Below are 4,920 nucleotides of genomic sequence, written 5' to 3'. Positions count from 1 at the left end.
AATAAATGCTTAGTTCATGGCAAAACTTCCATTTGATTTCCATTGACTTAATTACTTCTTAGGGTCTAGCCTCATCAATGGAGAAAAAGCACTTTTTTCTTCAGGCAACAGCACATTAACAGCACTGAATAAAAAATAAGGCAAATTCAATGGTTGTCAGCATTGCTTTAGTAATTTCGAGACTATAAATAAAACTATAACCATAAACAAAAAAGTTTACTAATATCTTCTTTTCAGGAGAGTGATACATTCTGAAGGTTTCTTGTTATTCTATTGAATAGCAAGGACTTCCAAACTTAAATGTCTTCAGGCTGAAAATTAGTTATGTTCCTCAGATTTTAGCCTTATTAATGAAATTCCAAAAGTATTATAGATTCAATTTGTCTTGAAATTATAAACTTCTAACAGATATTTTTCAAAATACATGCCTTCAAACAACTTAAATGAGAAAATAATTCATTCTTAATAATACCTGACAGTTCGTCCCTTGCTTCCCAGATGTCAAACGTGAATTCAAAAAATAGGTCTTCCTGTTCACAAAATAGGTTTTCCTGTTCAAGAAATAAAGTTTCTGCCCTTTTAAAAACTTGTTAGGATTTCATGTGCCAAAATGTTGAAAACTGCACATATTCAAACGTAGTTCCCATAGGAACACATACTCCTCACCTCTCACACCTTTGAAGACACAGGCGACAGGCAATATAAATGTTCCCTTCTTTCCAGCTGATGTTAAATGGTTCAGTTTGCTTCATGGGATTATCGGATACAGGGTTAAATTTTCATTTTCCATTACTCTATCTAGTAAAATTGAACTTAAATTAGGTAGAATACTATCAGAAGAATTACACAGTGATTGGTAAACTGCCCTAAATAATCAGGCTTTTTATTTATAATTCCCTTTTTAATGTTGTCATTTGACAATTGCTTCAATCTTCAGGCCAAAGAAAATGAGGTGCCAGGCTATATTAATTAAAATATTCCACAATAAAAGAAAATGCAAACCCTGAAAATAACTTCGGTGCTATAGACATTTAAAAAGTTACAATTGTTAAAACTCTGAATAAAAAGATCTTGAGAACAGGTACATTTCAAAACAATATTTTACACACTGGAAAAAAGTATTTTTCAAATAACATGATATATGGTTTACATATTTCAGTCTCTTAGTGTTTTTTTTTTTTTTTTTTCCTGCAACACTGTTTTGCATTAAAGTCTCTCATATGGTTTACTAGATGGGTTCCTGACTCACTGTCCCAGTCTTGGATCTCAGCCACACTGGGTTTAGCTGACAGATGTCATGACCATCAAGACTGATAGTTCCAGAAGCAGGGTCCTACAACCTCAGCAGGAGCGAAAGCACTGTTGATTTGCCAGAACCACTTGGGCCAACCAGTGCCGTGACAGATCCTGACGGAATGGAAAGGCTGAAATCCAGAAATACGGGCACCTCTGGGCGAGCCGGATAGGCAAAATGCACGTTCTTAAACTCCAAAGCACCCTGGAAGCTTTTCTCATTGAAGGTGAGCCCTTTGTTAAAAGGCAGCTTGGGCTTTCTCTCCAGGAGCTCCCAGAGGCGCCCTCCGGCACCCAGTCCTTTCAATCAGCTCTGAGTAGAAAGAGCTCAGACTTTCGATGCTTGCTTATTCCACCCCAGAAAGCATACATTAACCCAGAAAGCGCACATTAGAAAGGAAGAGGGTCCACCCACGGTCATGTGGGCACTGCCCATCAGCAGCCCTCCTTTGTACAGGACAGAAAGTACAATCAGGTTTCCGCAGAGCCTAGTTGCTCCAAAGAAGCCAGCCAGAGTAATGCCTCTTTCCTTGCTAACTGCATCACATGGTCCACTTTGCTGGCATGTATCTCTTATTTCAGTCGTTTCTTTCCCAAAACCTCAAACAGTTCTTACACTGCCAATACATTCCTCAGCTAGCTGAGTGGCTTGTGCCAGGGAATCCTGGGTGACTTTGGTCAGTTTCCGTAGCTATCGTCCATAAATTACAGCCATGATTGACACTGGAGGCACCGCTCCAAACAAAGGTGGGCAGATTACGTGAGACAAAAACCATCATACTGATGCCTACAGAAGCCTGGGCCCCGGCCCTGAGCCCATCTGAGAGGTTTTCAGTCACTGAGCGCCCCACGAGCGCAGTGTCTCCTGAGAGGCGGTTAATCAATTCTCCTGTGCGAGTCTTGTCAAAGAAAGCAACCCTGCCTCCGAAGGGAGAAGAATGAAGTTCTCAGCCTGGAGTTTGCAAGCGGTAGACACGAATGGCATTGGCGGCAGCACCACACAGAAACACGCCACTGAGCCCAAGGCAGAGGCGGGTCAGGTTGTCGCTGCAGTCCACAGTGGGGCTGGTAGAGATGACATCCATGACCTGAGCCGGGAAGAAGGGGGAAGACATGGAGCTAACACGACATCCTGAGAAATCCAACCGCAGCTGCCAGCCTCGGGCGCTCAGGTTACACCAGCTCCAGGAGCTTCGTGGCCTCAGACTCAGGCCGCCGCGTCTCGTCCCCGGGAGGCGCCTCCAGCCGGTGCCCCAAGTCCTCTTTTCCCGCCCAGGCAGCGGCGGTGGGACCTGGGAACCCCGCGCGGGGGCGCCAAGGAGCGCCCGGCCCGGCTCCAGAGCCCTGCACCTGCAGCTGCCCGCCCGAGCCCACAGCCCCAGGAGCCGCGCCGCCCCGCGAGCCGCCCTACCCAGCCCCAGCAGCAGCTCCTCCAGCGGCGCGCGGCTCCAACCCCCGGAGCAGCGTCGTCCCCGCGCCCTATAGCGGCTCCGGCCTCAGGCCAGTGAACTGCCACAGGGACCCGGGGCGCGGTGGCCCAGCCCATGCGCAGGATAACGGCAGGAGCCGCCTGGGCTCGGCGGGACCGTGGGGCCGTCACATCTTAAAGAACTAGAAAAGCAAGAATAAACCAGACCCAAAATAAGTATACAAGAAAGGAAAGAGTAAAGGTAAGAGCAGAAATTAATGAAATTGAAATGAAAAAAAAAAATCAACAAAATGTAAACTTCATTTTTTAAAAAAGATAAACCAAACCACTAACCTTTAGCCCCCCACCCACACACACACAGAAAAAGAAAAAAAGAAAAAAAAAAACTAAATAAAATCAGAGATGAAAAAGGGGACATTATCATTGATTCTGTAGAAATTCTAAGGATCATTAGCGGCTAGTAGGAGCAACTACAGGCCAATACATTAGAAAATCTAGAATAAATGGATACTTTCCTAGACACATCCAATCTAGCAAGAATGAACCATGAAGAGCTCCAAAACCTGAAAAGACCAATAAGTAATGAGATGGAAACAAAACCTCTCCTAGGAAAGGCCGGGCGCGGTGGCTCCCGCCTGTAATCCCAGCACTTTGGGAGGCGGAGGCCCGTGGCAGGAGATCACGAACATCCTGGCTAACAAGGTGAAACACTGTCTCTACTAAAAATACAAAAAAAATTAGCTCGGCATGGCGGCGGGCACCTGTAGTCCCAGCTACACGGGAGGCTGAGGCAAGAGAATGGCGTGAAGGGGAGGCAGAGCTTGCAGTGAGCCGAGATCGCGCCACTGCACTTCAGCCTGGGCGACAGAGTGAGACCCCGCCTCAAAAAAAAAAAAAAAAAAAATATATATATATATATATATATATAAGCTATACAAAATCTGTGTGATTCTAAATTAAAAAGAACAAAGTAGTAAGAAAGGTGTTCTTCAAAATCCTATTAAGTGATGAAGTGTTAAATATTAGATTAAGAGATCCCTTCATTGGTATTTTCCCTTAATGTTTTACTATAACATCTGTTGACATATTTAAAAGTTTATATTATACAACTAATGAATTAAATCTGTCTACCATGTACATTGACAGAGCATAATTTGTTTAATCATCCATCTACTACTGTTGGACCTTGAAGTGATCCTCCCTTTTTTATTATCCTGAGAGATACGTCATAGTTATTTCAAAAGATTTTTACTCTATTTTAATTTATTATGTTCCTGTGTTAAGCCAAGGTTTTTGAGAAATTAAATTATACTAGCTTTACTCTAGTAACTAAATGGATTAATTCATTCAGTGAAGAGAATTCTCTTATACAGACTATATAATTGAAGAATTTATAGAAAGAACACTGTCTTTGCATTCAGATTGGACTTTAAGCTCAAACTTTCCCTGGCACTATAGGAATTATGAGTTAATATTCAAATATTGTGCCCTAATCTGCAAAATAAGAGATAAAATAATCTCTGTTTGTAGGAATATTTAATGCTTTGTAGGAAGCATGAAATAACACAACTTACATAATTATCTAGTAAGAATTCTAGAACGTAACAAACAAGCCATCATAGTCTTTTTCTATCCTACCAAAGGTAAGAAAAATGACATCGTAGGGCCTGATCATCATACACAACACACTTGAAACTCCAGGTTTACTATTCTGGTATTACAGCAATTAATTCTCTGAAACTAAATTGCTTTCCTGTTTTCTGAATTCTCTCCAAACTTCTCTTAGTTTCAATGTTAGAAAAATATGATTTCCTCCCCTTGGAATAGAATCACTTAAGACAATTTTATACCACACCCATTAAATGTTATTTTTTAATTGCACATAATTCCCTGACAAAATCTGAATCCCTGAATCATAGATTTCACACCATAACCTTCCCTAAAGGCTCATTAGCATATGCATCAAAAAACGAATGAACTATTTCCTAATGTCCACTTCTAAACTGATTAATATTTCAAAAAGTCAATTTTCATTTTACCTTTTATGTCATATATTCATAAGAATTTTTCACATATATAACATTTTGTAGAGTATATTCAGTATATGTTTCAAAATGTCTTTGGGCCATATGTATTTTGTGCTAAAGTTTCTCTTTATGAAAAAAAAAAAAAACAAAGCAGGAGATGAGAGTTTTTAT

At 41.3% G+C, this 4,920-nt stretch overlaps 1 pseudogene; it reads right to left on the bottom strand.

Moving 5' to 3' along the window:
- Positions 1 to 257: 257 nt before the first annotated feature.
- LOC103246116 (ATP-binding cassette sub-family B member 10, mitochondrial pseudogene) lies at positions 258 to 2,889 on the bottom strand (annotated as a pseudogene).
- Positions 2,890 to 4,920: the final 2,031 nt, after the last annotated feature.

The sequence above is a fragment of the Chlorocebus sabaeus genome, chromosome 26 (genome assembly GCF_047675955.1).
Source record: "Chlorocebus sabaeus isolate Y175 chromosome 26, mChlSab1.0.hap1, whole genome shotgun sequence".
Taxonomy (NCBI): Eukaryota; Metazoa; Chordata; class Mammalia; order Primates; family Cercopithecidae; genus Chlorocebus; species Chlorocebus sabaeus.
Note: the sequence above shows the minus strand (reverse complement) of the source record. Positions and strands in the feature narration are given on the sequence as shown.